The sequence below is a fragment of the Cloeon dipterum genome, chromosome 4 (genome assembly GCF_949628265.1).
Source record: "Cloeon dipterum chromosome 4, ieCloDipt1.1, whole genome shotgun sequence".
Taxonomy (NCBI): domain Eukaryota; kingdom Metazoa; phylum Arthropoda; class Insecta; order Ephemeroptera; family Baetidae; genus Cloeon; species Cloeon dipterum.
In genome coordinates, this window is record NC_088789.1 from 34,182,620 (window position 1) to 34,199,495 (window position 16,876).

General features: G+C 38.1%; 3 long non-coding RNA genes across 3 annotated transcripts; 1 reads left to right on the plus strand and 2 right to left on the minus strand.

Moving 5' to 3' along the window:
- Nucleotides 1-3,133: 3,133 nt before the first annotated feature.
- Nucleotides 3,134-7,266, minus strand: LOC135944306 (uncharacterized). The gene is made up of 4 exons (XR_010575308.1): nucleotides 7,182-7,266; nucleotides 4,880-5,056; nucleotides 4,418-4,582; nucleotides 3,134-4,364 (listed from the first exon to the last, which is right to left on the minus strand). It is a non-coding gene; the product is annotated as an uncharacterized LOC135944306 (long non-coding RNA).
- LOC135944304 (uncharacterized) lies at nucleotides 5,552-9,932 on the plus strand. The gene is made up of 3 exons (XR_010575307.1): nucleotides 5,552-5,680; nucleotides 8,884-9,010; nucleotides 9,288-9,932. It is a non-coding gene; the product is annotated as an uncharacterized LOC135944304 (long non-coding RNA).
- Nucleotides 9,933-11,342: 1,410 nt separating this feature from the next.
- On the minus strand, nucleotides 11,343-14,380 carry LOC135943077 (uncharacterized). Its single transcript, XR_010575164.1, has 4 exons — nucleotides 14,304-14,380; nucleotides 13,320-13,485; nucleotides 12,831-13,007; nucleotides 11,343-12,777 (listed from the first exon to the last, which is right to left on the minus strand). It is a non-coding gene; the product is annotated as an uncharacterized LOC135943077 (long non-coding RNA).
- Nucleotides 14,381-16,876: the final 2,496 nt, after the last annotated feature.

Here is a 16,876-nt window from a genome sequence, read left to right on the forward strand (position 1 = left end):
AGTGGCAAAGGGCTTAAGCAAAGGAGTTTCAGAGAAATTGTAGCATTCTTGGATTTGTTTACAATTAATATCATTTTGACCATTTTAAAATTAAAAATAACAATAACTTAATGGAAAAACCGGGAAAAACAATAACATATGCAATCAGGTATCACGTCAAGCACTGAAGAATAGCATAAAAGATTTCTTCTCCTGTCTGTTCTCCCAACAGCAGGAGGGGCTTGCTGGGAAATGAGCCAATCAGAACATTGCTCGCCTTTGAATTCGTTTAGCGCAACTGCGGGAACTGATAGTAGTAGAAATTATGACCCTAAAAAGCGGCTGTAGTGTGTTTAAGACGAAATATAATGCCTAAATTAAAAAAATAACAGTTTGAATTTTAATAACTAAGCTATATTTGGCAAGAAAAATTAAAGGGCGCAGCAGTCTAGCAATAATTTATTTAACTGCGTGTTTTACGGCTAGAGGCTCCTAACAAGGCACACAACTTACTTACTGGAGTTAAAAGGGAAAGCACGCGGAGCACAATGAACCCAAGAACGCGAGCCAAGAAGAAATGATAAGGAAGTGATTAAGAGGTTCACGGTTCACACACTAACACGGCGGATGAAAGCGACAGATAGAGAGAAATATTGCCAAGGCCACTATTTGCTTGTTCAAAGAGTTGCCAAACTGCACGCTAGATGGCTTTGGCATTCATATTCATAGTTTCCGCTATGAATGATTAGAAAATATTTTTTTAAAGTAATTTATTGTTGCGTGCATAGGAGAAATTTTTACTTTTTGCCAAAAATCTGTTATTCAATTTTAAATTTTACACGTAACATTTAATGCAGCGCCAGTGCAACTTTTTTCGACCATAAATCCCTATCTTCTCTGGTAAAAAAACCGTGAATTTCAGCGCCAAACCCAGCCGATCGACGCCTCTCGGCGCGAAATAAAGTGTCGGGTAGTGAAAATCTCCTCCGGTTCATAAGTGAATTAAGAAAAAATCAGAAGAAAATTTTAAAAATCACGTGGATTTTTGGGGCATTTGGAGGCGGCGGGGGCGGGAGGGGATGGTAATGGTGGCTAACGCACGCAGAATTTTACGGTGATTCCAAGCAACATTGGTTTTTCACTCTACAACCCATAGGCGCCGAGTTATTAAATTTTAAAGTCCAAAAAACGCGGTTTGTGACACTACACATTTTTTGTTTTCGGGGCTCGGTCGGAGCCCTGTGGGTCGGAGGCTGGTGATTTTAGTTTCAGTCGACGCCTCTTGGTGGGGCACGTTCACCCGTGTCCAGCTTTAAAAAATCGGATCATTTTTCGAATTACTATGAATTTTTTCGACGAAAAAAGGAAAAAATTATTAAACTTTGACCAGAAATATTCCCGGATAGTGCCAATTAATTTCTCTATTATTTCTCCTCGCGTGTGCGGCTTGGCTGGTCCTTTCCGCGCACTCCCACTCACTCAGGCATACTGTACTTTTTACCTGTTCTCGCTCTGCCCATTCAGTCAGGTACACGACTGTCAAGGTCGTCTGCAGGTTGCTGGCCCACTCTTGAGCCCGATCTGCCACAACACAGGCGCCTGCAGACACAATAATAAAAGGTATTGCGCGTGGCCGCTCCCAAGAGAAACCGTTTTATGTATAAAATTGGCCGTTTATAACTAAAAGAGACGTTTTGGTGTATTCCCCGCCCTAAAACGGATTTTTCCCCATCACTGATTGGCACTTCACACCCCCAAGTGCGGTATAACATCCATTCCGAGGCGGCTTTATGTCGTCGGCTCTCGGGCTAGCAGATGGTTTCCTGACTACTGCTGCCTTATTCGAGTTGCCTCTCTTTTACCTTGCCCGCAAATCCTATTCCTGCGGCGTACTGTATAAAAAGACACCCGCCGCGACGGAGAGTTTAATGAATATATGACTCATCGACGGGAAACGCTCTGGGCTCTGCAATAAGGAGCTGTGTTCTAGAGTCCGTCGTGTTTCGTGTTTGCAGTAGGAGTGTGGGGCTGTAAAGAGAATTCATATTATTCAATCAAAATACCAATACAAAAGGATTCGATTATTAGATCTAGACAAGTTTTAATAACTAATTTAAAATTCAACTGGAGGGTTCAAAATTTATTATTATTGACAACAGTTGTAACAAACTTAAACACGCAGCAAGCGCTATGGCGATTTATTTAAATCTATAACTGAGGTTTTTCCGACAACGTACACGCTCCTATAATCCTAACGAGGCACACACAACCAATGCCGGTTTGCTCCATGGCCTTGGAGTTAAAAGGGAGCACGATGAACCTGATTGTGAGAAGAGAGGATGGAATTTGGCGGGAAACACGCGTTCACACAGCGCAGGACAGAGAGGGAAATTATGCCGCGGCCATCTTTTATTGTTGCTTGTTCAGAGAATTGCAAAACCGCTCGCTAGATGGCTACATCATTCATAGTGGACACCATTATGTGTATTGTACGAAGTTAACTTACAATTATTATTGAATTTTGTTCACAGGAGAATTCTTTATTTGACTCGCATTTCAGTATTTACTTTTGGCCTATAATAAAATGGGCGCGTCAACTTATTAAAATTATAAACATAATCTGACTAATTTAATTGAAAAATAGATTTAAAAAAGGCGATCAGTGAATACTAATATGGGGTCAAGAGTCACTTATTGAGGAGATCAAAAATGGCAGGAAGGGAAACTACCTCCATTTCATGTTTCCTGGCAGAATGTCATGGACGCATGCGTCCAATAAGCAAACCCGTGTGTTGGCAGTGTGCATTTTGCTTTTCTTATAATTGCAGGTGCGGAACGTTGACTGGCTAGAGGGGAGGGTGCAAAAAATGGCGATGAATTTCATCTATATGGAGGATATGGCAAATAAATTGATCTAAAAAAGCAACTAAATTTTGCATTACATTTAACTCATTTAACCCTGAGCTTAACATGAAAAAAGTGATGCAGAATGAATTAAAATAAAAATGTGCCAAAATTGGTTTTGTCAATTCGATTTCAAATTTGCCTTAAACCTCACTGTCAAAATTTAAATCATACACATATACTTGTATAGTTGCATATTTCTCTTTATTGCATGTCAAAAATGATTCTAACAAAGGAAAAATGACTAATATGGCCATAAATTACATAACTGCAGTTAAAAATGAACACAGAATAGACTTTGGAAATTTAAGTTAATTGTTAGTGTGACTGTCTAGGCTGAATTAGGAGTAACTGGTAAGCAGATCAAGGCATAGGAGTGATGCTGCTCGACGCAGAGATCAGGAAACCGTCTGCTGCTGGTCCAAGCAGGCGGAAGCCATCTTGAAACTAGAGGGGGTGGATACGTGACACCACCAAGGGTGTCACGTGCTCTATAGTCAGTGAATGCAAAAATACATTTTCGAGGACGCTAAATCTACTTGAAGTTAAACAGTGGTCTATTGACAATTAAGGAAAAATAAAGAAAGGCCAATCAAATTATATATTTTACACTACAAATATAAAATGAGGTTCTTTGGTAGAGTTTGCAGGCGCGCGTTGGGGAAGAGAAGAGTGTCGCGACAAGTGGGTCGGCCACCTGCAGACGGCCTTGACAGTACCTGACTGAATGGGCTGATGGTTGAGCGAAGAGAGAAAGAGTGAACCTGAGTGAGAGTGTGGAAGGAGCACACGCCAGACAAAACCATATAATGGACGCGAAAAAAAACTGAATATTTTGGCGATTTGCTTAGGAACATTATTTGTTGATCTTTTTATAAGATCGAAAATATATTTGGTTTATATAGACTACGGCATTAATACAACAAGTTGTATAAGCCCTTAGTGTTTGAAGCCGCCAATATAGATGGTGCCACAGCGTATACTTTGGTAACAAATTTAATTTTAATTCATTTCCCACTACGATTTCTGACTCACTCCTGCCACTTTGCATTCTTCACTTAATATATGCTTTCTTTTGACGTCCTGAAAACCAAAATCGGTAAAGCCATTCCTTTTAGTACTGTCAAGGTCATCATCGCGAGATTAAAATGTCCTTCAGGTAAAAAAAAAGATTTGAAAGAAAAGATGGCTACACGAAAGAAGAATTGCGTCCTTGAAAGTACTATTGGCTCTTGAGCTCATCATTAAACTATTTCATTTGACGTTTTGCCGCCACTTCTGCATGCAATAAGAACGCACTCGGGCTCCGTACTTGGCTTCAAAACTCATTCCAACAATGAAACAAAAGATGCCAAAAACGGAAAAAGACAATATCGGAAAGTTATTCTGGTCTTTTCTGGTTGCTGGAATTTTTTCAGCGTGTGATGGCATCTCGAAGGAGCCTTGATGCAACTTAAAGTCCAGATTCCCAGGGCACCAACCTAATCAAAAAATCAGAATTTAATTTAAAAGCTTATATTTTACAATTATTTACTTGAATTGTTGTTGCAGATGAGAACCAGATCTCCAGTCTGGTTGTAATGGACGAAGCAATTGCACACCTCCGTAATGTCTGTTGAGGTGGCCTTTGGAAAATTTTGGCATTGTGTTCCGCCGCTTGTCCCGTTATACTTGCAAAAGTCGTATTTCAGTTCTTTTGCTGCAAAATTGCACGGGTTATATCAGTTGAAAACATTGCTTTCATGGGTAAAATGCAACATTTGATCGATCTAAAATTCAAAACAAAAGCTTAAAATATTATTGAATTGGAAAGGGGGTGCGCAATATCCGATTTTATAGTGAGCGATGCAACTGCGGCTAGCGGCAATCGTACCAAAAGTTACAACATTTCATTTTTATTTATTCAAATATAAGAGTCATGCAGTTTATTTGATCTTACGAAATTTTATGTTGGTTTTTTAGGAAAGAATAAAACGCATTGTTAATTTTCACCCACCATTTGCTCCAAACAGTATAACCCAGTTGTCGATTGATTTGTCTTCAAACTCGATCTCGGCATCGTGTGCGTGTCCGGAGTTGAGGAGGAAAAACATCAAAATCAGAACCTTTTTCATTGTTTTGACTGAATTTGGAGAATGTGGTGTCAGTTGTGGGGGACCGCTGAATAGATCGTCTGAAAAATAATGGATACACACACCGTGAGTTTTTGCTATTTAATCAAAGATTTTATATGTACGCAAGAAAATAATAATAGAATGCAGGGATTGGGCAATATTAAACGTTCTAAAAGGAACTGAACACCCCAAAAAGAGTGGTTGGGATCATGGGATCGAAAATCCAGCGGCGCGCGTCGTTCAAAAACTGTTGGGAGTTTTCTTAGTGACATTTTTAACCCTTTCAGACGAGCCAAAATCTGAATTCGAAATAACACGTTCTTATGGGAATCGCATGTTTGAAAAAGTTTCGAAAATTCATAACTCCTCAGGATTTAAATGCTCTATATTATACTATTTTCCGAATATTTGCAATGAGCTGGAACGAATAGTCGGTACGTCCGAAGGTTGTATGAATATTTGGGAGCAGAATGAGCTTTCCTCCTCCCCGAACAGCGTTTCCAAGCCACTTGGCTTGTTCCCACCGCTCTAGCTGCGAGAATCACAGCATTGTTGTGTGGACTTGCGATCCGTTTGCTGCTCCGCGCCTACTCTTCTCTTCGTCGCAAGATATTCTATACATAGTTTCCTCCAAAACGGATCTGAAGCTGCGGTTTTTAACTATTTCTTTAGGCATAAATAAGGTATGTATACATTTGGCGACAATTTTTCACCCTTTCCTGACACCGCGACCTTTCTTAGGTTACGTGACTTGAGATCTGCCCTCAGACTGTTTTTTTTTCAATTTTGCAGCCTCAACGGACAGTTTTCTGAAGGACATAGGGGCACAAGTTGACCCGTTTTTCTAATATGGCACCATATACCAACTCGAAACTCAATTTCGTTAATTTTTAAATTTTCAGCTGTACCATTTTGAGTCCATCAAGATGAAAAAAATCTCGAGAAAAAGGCTTTTTATGTTTCTGTACTGTTCCGTCATGAGCTATAATATATTCCTGTTTTTATTTTCTAGATTTTTATTAATATATAACTAAATGGTCTTAACAATCTTTTAATATACGAGTCTGCGCGCGAATATTTTCTTTGTGGGGCAAATTTGCAAATAGGCCTTGCCAAAGTTGAGAAATTTGCTCTCGTATAAAACAACAAATAAATGCGCATCAAGTTACAAATCTCAGAAAATATCCTTAGCAAAAAAATTGGTCTTGAATTGAAGAGCAGGAATTTTTTTATTTTCCGGTATATATTTCATGCTGAATTTTCCACTGGTGGCCACAGTATAAACAATTAATTTCAATATTTGAAAAATGCGATCACTCGAGGTTGTTTTCATGTTGAATATAATTAAAACCAGGCTTCATCCTCGTTGTCAAAAAAGAGAAATTCAACGTCTTTATTCCTCGACCAGTAATAAATTAATTAATAAATTTCAATTTTTAAAAAATGCGCTTTTTATAAGAACTAAATTTAACGTTTGAAAAAAATGGCGAGGAAAGCAAGAGAAAATTATAGCGTGGTGTGAGACGCGCGCACTATCAAGTATGGCAGGCTCTTTTCTATTACGTCATTGCTAAAAACGCATTATTGAGGTGGGGCTTAGTTTGGGTTGACAAAAACAGGATACAGAACAAGTAGTAAAAGGAGAGAAAATCACATCAGAAAATGCGATAAATATTAAGTTGTTCGTAAATTGTCCATTTCATATAGCAAACATACTCATATATAGGATTAAAAGATGCTGTTGAGTTCGTAAAGCTATTTTCATCATAGAAACATTTTGCCCTGGCGAAGAAAATAACGTTGGGTGCGAAAGATTATTGAAAACTAAGAAATTATCGCGGTGTCTTTTTTTATTTCAATGATTCTGAGATGCATGGCGTTTGTGCCAATTTCTCAAGGTGAGGCTGACCTTCATCCAGCAGGGCACCGTTTAATAATAGACAGTTTTTGTTAAACGATAAAAATTCCAGCGCATGGTTGGAAATATCACGTACCAGTAAAGGAAACAATGTTTAGCTAATTACGGCATTTAAGAGTATGTATTTTAAAAATGTGCATAATGGATAGTTAAATAAAATTGAACGCCCTGCTTTCGATCTTCTCGACTGCATGCCTAACACAAGATTATTCGCACAAGTACTTAACCAAGTGCAAGCAGCAAACTTGGCAAGCAAATTCACTCACAGTTTCCTGACGGCAGAAATCTTGTATGTCAATTGACGTCCACTTAATCAATGACAATTAAGCGCTTGCTTGGTCCCACCAGCAAATATGGCGCATGGAAATGTTATCGCTCTTCGTTTGCTTTACCCCTCACCGCCCCTCTTTTCGCCGCCGGATGTTCGTAGGCGTAGACCAACAGCCACACCCGGGGGCGTGTCATATATGGCGTGACTTACCCGAAGTTATTCCGCTATCATTCCACTAGTAAAATATGGTTTCTATCTTGTCCTACGGTTTGCAAGGGTTCGAGCAGGGAAACAAAGTGATTTTACCTTAATATTGTATTTTGGGTGCCCACGGTCTGCTAATGTCGGCTAGATAAATAAGAGGGCTCGACTGCTTGCGCCGCTTGTCGTTTGTCTTCGTCTCTTCAGCAGTCTCCCCTCGACTGTTTAAATCTCTACGCCCTCTTTTGCATCCGGTGAGCACCACTAAATCGCGGTTAGAAACAATTGCGACCGAGTGGTACAGATTTTTTCCGCTTGCATAGCAACAGTAGAGTCCTATTCTGCGCCTAATTTTCTCTTCATCACGTGACATTTTTTTATTTATAAACGCGGCGCAAAGAGCGTTTTAACAGCGGCAACCGATGATGAGAGACTTGTCGTAGTCTATAAATTTTCTGTTTAATTACATCAGTCTTTTAAGATCGAGATTTCCCATTCCGGTAGCCGTTCATCGCTGCGGCAATCAAAATAAATCACAAACTAGTATTTCTGATTTAATGGCCGCGCAGCTGCTATTTCGGATTGCAGGCAGAACAGCAGGAAAGGTGTAAAACAAAACGCAGCACCTGGCGAGAGTAAAAATCAAATTTAGTGTGAAAGTGAGGGTCACGCCTTTTCGATTTAGCAGAATGGCTTACTTACTGGCGCTTCCGCTGCCAGTCGCCAAAACTGCCTCGAGAATGTTCTCGAATAATCAGCTCTATATATAGAGCGATGGAACTGAAGGCAACAGTAAACTGCGTCGTAATTCAATGTTCTTCTATGGCGAGGAAGCCTTTGGAATAGTCCATCTTATATGTATTTCACTTATACGCTTAATTATTTTATATTAATTTCTTAAGCACGAGGTAAATCCTAAAATATGCTTGGCTTGATATTTTTTACTTCAAATTTAAATCCTTTTTAGGCCCAGCTCAGGGTTGAATGAGTCAAATTTGGTGCGCTATTTAGTTTTGTGACTTTTGAGATCAATTTATTTCGATAATATTTGGGAATTGAACCTAAGAACGAAGAAAATTTGGATTTTTCCCCCTTTATATCCTCTGTTCGAAAAATGACAACCCAAGAAAAATTAAAGAATAAACAAGGCGGCCGCTATTGTAGTTTTTCTCTGTCATATTTAAGTGTGCGATTGAATTAACTTCGTTGCAAAGGACGCACGTTGGCTTATTCTCTCAGGGGATTCGTACGACCGCACATTTTGTCAGCCTGCCAGAACACCAAAAACTTCCAGGAGGAACTATGGGCAACGGCAAGGCAAAAGAGTGTCACGACATGTTGAAATTGCCAGATTTTGGCGTGCGAATTGATTTGGTGGGTGTCGCATTCAAAGCCAAAATTATTGCATTGCCCTCCTCGCAATTTAATTTTATTTTTCATAGAGAGACGGCTTAAAATATTATTAAAAAGTAACATTTTTAAAAAATGTTTTACAGATCTGATTATGACGACGCCAAAGATGATGTGGTTAAAAAAGGAAAGCATCACTGATATTTCTCAATAAGTTCCTGATGAAGTGCTCAGTTGGAATGCGTCACCCGCAACTGGAGACTCCTCTGATGAGTATTAAAAATTATTTATTTAACAATTACTTGATATAAAATAAACGAGTCAAAATTTCTTCAAATCCGCTTCGCGAGAGAGAAACTAAATTTAAAAGATGTAATTTTACATGAGATGAAAATAAATACAAATGCTATACCTGAAATAAAAAAAATGTAAAAATAAGGATTAATTTCCTAAAAGTGTTTCATAATGTACCGAAAACAAATTGAACGTTGACTTCAGTCCTCTCCGGATTTTTTTTAAGTGTCTACGTAATTTTATTGTATAATTTTAGCTGACTGCTCTCGCACAACCTTTCAGCAAGGCAACGTCGCCGCGCGCAATCCAGCAGAGCCCACGCAGTGTGAAACCGGCTGCAAGTTTCACGTCGGCCGACGTATTTTTTAAATTTCCTCATGCTCCTCTTGCCGGATACTCACCAGGCCCACTCAGTTTTAGAATGAGTATAATTCTGACCACAACGATGCAAATTAAAACTAACAAAATTCCGAATAAAGTTTTGATTATTAAATCAAGATAATTTTTAATAACTTTAGTGGATGCGGACTCCTTTTTCACTTTTGTTTCAGGGTATTGTTAGTAATGATTGTTAGGCATTCTTTGTTAAAAAAATTCGTGGCAACAGAGAGAAATTTTGAATGATAATAAATCAGATTTCGCCGGAACCGCGATCAGCAATCAAGTCGCATTATACCAAGTGTTCCGAGTGAAGGACCCGGCTCAATCGGGTAAATTCTTTTCTTATTTCAAGTTGTTGTTAAGTCATCTCTCGTCTTATTATATTATTAATTCAGTTTAAGTTTAAAATTGATAATTGTTATACTATGTCAGTAAATCGTATTCTTAATTCGATTATGAATTTTCTTTATTTAAGGTTTTATAAGTCACAATCAACTGATTAAAGAAGAATTGCTCAAGACTCCGAGAGATTTATTTGTCACCGCACTTCTCCCCCTAAATAACTATATATATAAATTCAAAATAAAATTGAGAGTTAAAATTTTATTAAGTAATTTTTGGCGCCAGATACAAACCAAAGCGCACAACACTAGCGATACATTTAGATCTTGATTTGAGACTAGAGGCTCTTAACGAGGCACACAAGCAAAGCCGGTTTTTTTTATGGAGTTTATATGGAAAACAGCACAACGGACCCGAGAACGCGAGTCAAGGAGAAGAAATTAAGGAGGTAATTTATTGTTATTAGCGGTTCACACACTCACGCGCAGCGGACGAAGTGACAGGAGTGAGAAATTATGCCAACTGCCAGCTGATTTGCCTCTTCAGAGATTTACAAAACCACTCACTAGAAGTTAATTATTGATTTTTGTTCGCACGGGAGAGTTCTTGAAATTTTTTATTGGATTCTCATTTCGGCCTAAAGCTGTTATATTCTTTTAATAATACGGGTCCATCAGAATTAAAATAATTTCTTATTTTATTAAAAAAATACATGCAAGTGGGTCAAGTGTCATTTGAGGTGACAAAAAGGCAGGGGGGAAATCACTTCTAACTCGATTTTCCTGGCTTTCGTCCGCTTCCTCTGCTAAAATACAATCACCGTCTCTATATAGGAGGCACACACCATGAATCACACCAACACGGACGCATGCGTGCAAGCGACCCGCTGGTAGCTTTATTGGTTCTTTTTTGGTGCCAAACGTCGACTGGTGAGCAGAGCGAGGCTCAAAATGGCGGTGCGATAAAGATTTTCTTTGTTCGAAATTAACTATAAGTTTAATTCTTCAAAAGTTTCGAAATAAATCGATCTCAAAAGACACAAAAATAAATTGTACGTGAAATTTCATTCATTTAACCCTGAGCTGAACCTGAAAAACACTCGATTGGAAATTATAATCAAAAATTATATCACGCCAGCAATTCGTATTAGATGGATTTTAAACTATATATATGGATCACTTGAAGGAAAATGATGGTATATAGAAAGACCGTTACTGCAACACACTAAAGCGAAACCGCGCGACTGTGTTGTTCTGATTGTGAGGCACCATGAAAGGGTGGGAACTGAAGCTGCTCATGATGAAAAGTGAATTTTTAGATGTGATTTCTGCTGCAGATATATATAGTTCCAGTGAGTCCCCTCGCTCGCGGAGAATAATTTGTTTGGTCGTTCAATGATTCCCTGCAAACATAGCGCTTGCACTTTTTTAAGCAATGAAGGGTTCATGGTAAAAATTCGTCCAGAGACTGAATTTTTTCTTTGTGCATTTACGCATAAAATATGAAGCTAGTTTTTTTTCATGTAAGATATCAATTGTTTCGAGGAAATGAAGGTTCATAATAAAAAGATCTTTATTGAGGTGTTATTATTAGTCTGCTTTATTTATAATTAAATGTTATACATAGTTTCTAAAACATAACTTAGCCTAACATCTTAATGTGAACTCAATCATGGTGACTATAATCGTATTAACGGAGTAAAATCTACTCAGTATAAATTAACAAAATAATAATGTTGACTATTAAGAAAACGTAGGATGAAGTTTCGGGATAAACCGAGATATTTTGCCAAATTCCTGCTGGATGTTGATTTGTTAGGTATATCTGCAAAGAGAGGAACGGATATAAATCCTAGATGGCACCCCCGTTTGTAAGTGTCCCACAATCAGTGCTTATATATGTTATGGCACAATCTGTTGCCGCGCAGAGATCTGTATAAATAAAAACTGAAATGGATTAATATTGTTTGGTTATTATTTTTAAACACTTTGGCGTTGGATATGAGGAGGATTGGGGCAAAGCTGCCCAATTGGAACATGAAAATAATCAGAGTCAACCAAACAAGTTTAACAGTTTGCAGATAATTAAGAGACAGGAAGACCAGCATAGAGGAAAACACGCAGACAGAAAATGCGGATCGGAGAGAGGAACTGGAACCTAGGATTGAGGGTCAGCGGCCGGCAGACGGCTTTGACAGTTGCGTAAATGACTGTAAAAAGGCTGAGAGGAGAGAGACGAAAGAATACCTGCTGAGTGAGAGTAAAGAAGAGACGCGTGACAAACCCATAAAACCGTAAGACACGAGAAAAAACTATAGAGATATTTTTATAAAATAGAACTATTTCATAAACTGCAAATCAGGGGTTAGAAATTGATACTGCGCTGCAGTGTGAAAATCTCGCCCGCCGCATGTCACCGCTGCGCGGTGCGAAAAACTCACCTTTCACACCCCAGGTATAGTGACGTACCCCGCGGGGTGAGATTTTCTCACCCCTGACTTGCAGTGTAACCTATATTTAAAAAATAGAAATATTTTTGGTGGATGTCATTGGTATTAATAATCAATTTTTCTTTTATATATTTTAAGCGTGCAAAATCGTTCATTTTTTAGTATTAAAAAGCAAACTACGATATAGTGAAATTTTGGACTTTTTTAAACCAACTAACCAGGTTAAAAAAGTCGACGATTTCAATTGTGAGGTGGTTGAACGAAAGACTGACTTGCACTTGCATTCTGGAAAGCGGGAAAGCGACTGACTCTTAAGCTCTTTGATCTCCTTCACGGTTTTGTTCATTTGAAGACCCGTTGACGTATTGACGCCACTTTTCAGTGCAATAAGAACGCACTTGCTCTCGGTACTTGACTAACACTCCCACAATCAAACAAACGAGGACAATAAGGGGCAAGGACAAGTACAGAAAGTTAATCTGGTCTTGTTTGGAAGCTGAAATTTCTTCAGCGCGTGATGGCTTTTCGGAGGGGCCTTGCTGGTATTGAAAGGCCAGCTTCTTGGGGCACCAGCCTAATTAAAAAAATTGGAACATACTTAAAATATTATATTTTCCAATCATTTACTTAAATTGCTGCTGCAGTTGACGCTGAAAGATAAGGAGCCAGCTTCGGTTTTGTTGTGTTGGACGGAGCAATTGCACGCCTCCCTAATGTCTGTTGAGGTGGCCTTCGGAAGATTTTGGCATTGTGTTCCACCGCTTGTCCCGTTATACTTGCAAAAGTCGTAAAGCAGTTCCTCCGCTGCAAAATAGGACGGCTTACATCAGTTTAAAACAAATTTTAGAAGAAAAATGCAACCTTTGATATCAAATTTTGTCAAAGAATAGGCTTTAAAGTGAATAAAATTGAATTGGAAAGGAGATGCGCATAACCGATTATTTATTTCTGTATTGGTTTATGCTACTTGGACCATCCAATGATAAAAAATATGAGGCCATTTAATTAATTGTTAATTTTGTTACACAGATACACCAGAAAAAATCTCATTTATCGCAGTTCTATAATCTGCCACGCCCTTCTCTTAATTTGCTAAAATAGGTGAACTTTACTAACCATTTGCGCCGATCAGCAGTTGCCAGTTATTCGCGGCCTTGTTTTTAAACTCAATGGAAGCAAAATTCGACAAAGGAAAGGCGACGCTGAGTGGGAGAAATAGTGTCAGAAGGAACTTTATTTCTTGACCCATTGTTAACGCCCTGCTCTTCTTGGAGAAATGACTCTGGAATTCAGATTTTTTAATAAGTTCATAGAGAGAATAATAATAATATTATATCAGAAATAATAATCTTTTCACAAGAAAGTGTATAAATATTACCCGGCCCTTCCCACGCCATTTATCTTTTGAATATTTTAAGTTAGGCGAATTATTTCGGAATTATTTATTAATTATTAGAGCTTTCACGAACAGTGAGATATGCTTTCAGTATCAACTATGAACTATATTAATATTATGTATTTAGGTGTGGCAGCTGTATAATATGTATATAGTCCCTATGTCAGACAAGTCGTGCAATCAGACCTGCTGCGGAGCGTTTGGGTGTGGATCAAAAATTGAAAAATAATTAAAATTAAGATGAACAATTCCAAAATCTTCCTAGCCGTTGCGACACACTATGAAATAAATCGAAAAGCGAGAGATTTTGTATACTACGCAGTAGAAATTGTATACCGTTCTTACTGCGCAGTTAAATATGTACACCATTACTCCCGTCCCTTTCGCCACTTCAGCTGCACCCTAATAAAAAGGTTTAGCGATTGCATATTCAAAGTGATCTTCACGGCTCACTTGAGTTTCCAAAGGTCTGTGTTAATTCCGTTCAAAATGCTCTTTAACCCAAATTATAGATTCCAAAATGACGGGGATGACAAAACTGACCAAGGATGCAATATATGATGAATTTTGTTATTTTCTTTACAAGTTCAGCTGCCACACCGTGGGCTATTATAACTTCCACGCCCAAATATTATGCAAATTCGAGAAAGAGTTTACTATACGCTATCTAACAGGGTGATTTTGAGATATACTATTTAACTCACCGAATGACTAGTAGAGCTTCTGTGCAAAGCTGACGTAGACGTACTGACTTGGGCTATATGTGGTGGGCCTGGACTGCTCATTCTAGAACATTTTAGGCATTGCCAACTGCGGTGACACCGCACAGAAGGCGCGAAACTATGCACTCTAGCGAGGATTAGCCGAACTGGACCGAATTAATTTTATATAAATAAATGCCTTTTATTTCCAATTAGTTTTGGCACGGCTTGAGTATATAAAACGTAAAATTTAATTCACAATCGAGCATTTAAGTCTCCACTCCACTGGTCTATGCGGAATAACCAAGCGAGAAAATATCATTTCATTTTTAAACAAAAATAATTAATGAATTTTTGTGTGCAAAATAACAGAAAAATATTGGAATAGAAAGAAATGTAAGAAAATAAATATTAACCGATTTAAACCAACACTTTCTTATAACTCGATAAAAATAGCGAAAATTGTTATTCTTAAAATCAATTCTTGAAATGTTTTCTAGACATGAATGCACTCAAGGTTTATATAGTCCTAAACATATCTGTGAAATAATCGACTGTTGGTCCTTAAAGTAAAAAGTTTAACCCTTTTGCATTTTGTCAAAAATGGTTAAGATTAGACGAGCAAGGAAATTACCGAAACCATTTAATTATCTGGCCCCAAAAATAGGAAAATCAAAATTGAAAATGCAAAAAATCATGATTTACTTCTTTCTATATTATGATCGAGTTCAATTCCTTCAAATTTTGGAAGTAAATCGATCTCAAAAGACGCACCAACGCAATTTGCGCACGACGTTAGACATATTATTCACCCGAGCTAGACCTGAAAATGAATGAGGAAAAATTAAAAAAAAAAATGCTGTCTTTGTGAAACCTTCCGTGAGGCTATTTTCAAAATAAACTCATTTATTATATTATATATATATGATTCTCTGCACGGCTCTGCTACATATGGCGTTTAAAAAATTTTCTTAAATAGACGCAAATGTATTCAAAGTGCCTACATGCACAAAAAATCAGTATCGAGTCTCGATTTCCTAACACTATTATTTTAACATGAATGAATTTTCACCATTAACCATTTTGCTTAAAAATAAAAATGGTGTTTGCAGGGGAAGCTCAACCAAAAGCCAAGCATGTTCAACAACAAGAGCGCACTCGCTCCGCGAGCTTTTTACTTTATTAGTCCCCTTCTAGCAACGCTTGGCTTAATCCGGCACAACCCACCACTTCCTGGGGCGCATATGTTATATAACTTAATTGCCGCGTGTGGGGTCACTCCGCCTGCCCTCGCTCTACCTCTCCCTCCCGCTCCGTTAGCCATTTTCCGAAAAACCAGGGATCGTGCGCTTTATTTTAACGATCAGATATTTTTAAATCAAATTTTATTAAAATTGAACGATTTTAAAAATTATTGCAAAATAGAGAAACTTCTTTTTCCCTTATTGAAATGATGCATTTATATTCAGACATAAATAAATTAAATTATTAATTGATCCATTGTAAAAGGCAAAATACGTATAAGCTTTAATTAGTTATATTTTATACTGTTTATCGCGCTTAATCGCGCAATTAATTTCTGGATTTAAGAACACGTGCGAGATGGCCTTTTACGCAAAAACGTATAGAAAATGAAATTTTATTTTTCTATGGGCGCGAATAACATCAAAATCCTTCTCTGTTTCGGGTTTGCGTAAGCGGGAAAAATGCGAATTTTCAATTCTCATGTTGTTCTTATGAAGACATTCCAAAAATCGCGTTTATCGAACTCCAAAACCTGTCTTAAGTCCCTTAATTTTCGAGATAAATGGACAAATTATGTGTCAAAAGACGCAAACTAAATGGTTAAAATGGTTCAGAGGGTCCGTGTTGTCGATTTTTTTGAAAATTTGTCCTGGAGCGGCCACATGGCTGGCGGAAGCCGCAATGGGTGAAAAACATAAAAAATACGCTTAATTTTATTTTCAAAAAGTTGACTATTTTTTGATAAAAAATCCCAAAAATGTTGTTCATTTGATATTCCTATTTCCTATCTGAAATGGATAGGCGGCATAACGGAAAAAACCTCGGGTCTTCGCTGATCAAATTGTTTGGAAATTTAAGCTTTTACGAAAATCGGTTATTGAAAAAATCTAACAAATTAAAAAAACAGTCTGATTTCGGAAAACTGCACACGAGGGGACGTGCCCCACCGAGGGGCATCGACTGGCGCAAAGTATCACCGCCTTCGGCCCACAGGGCCTTGGCTGGGCCCAGAAAACCAAAATTTAGTAATGTCACACAACGAATTTTTACACATTAAAAATCAATAACTCGGCTCCTATGAGTCGTAGATTAAAAAACCAAAGCGTGTTGAACTCGTGGTAAAGTTCTGCGTCACATGAAACCTGAAATCAGGGCCCTGTCACCCCCCTGGCCCAAAAGAGCCCAAGAGTCTGTACGAAAATTTCCATTTTCTGCTATTTTTTTAATTCACTCGTGAGTTGGAGGGAGTCACGACAAATTTCAATCTCAGCTCATTTTTGTTTTTCTCAGTCAGGACCACCGGAGCAATGGAAGAGTTCGAATCGTCACTG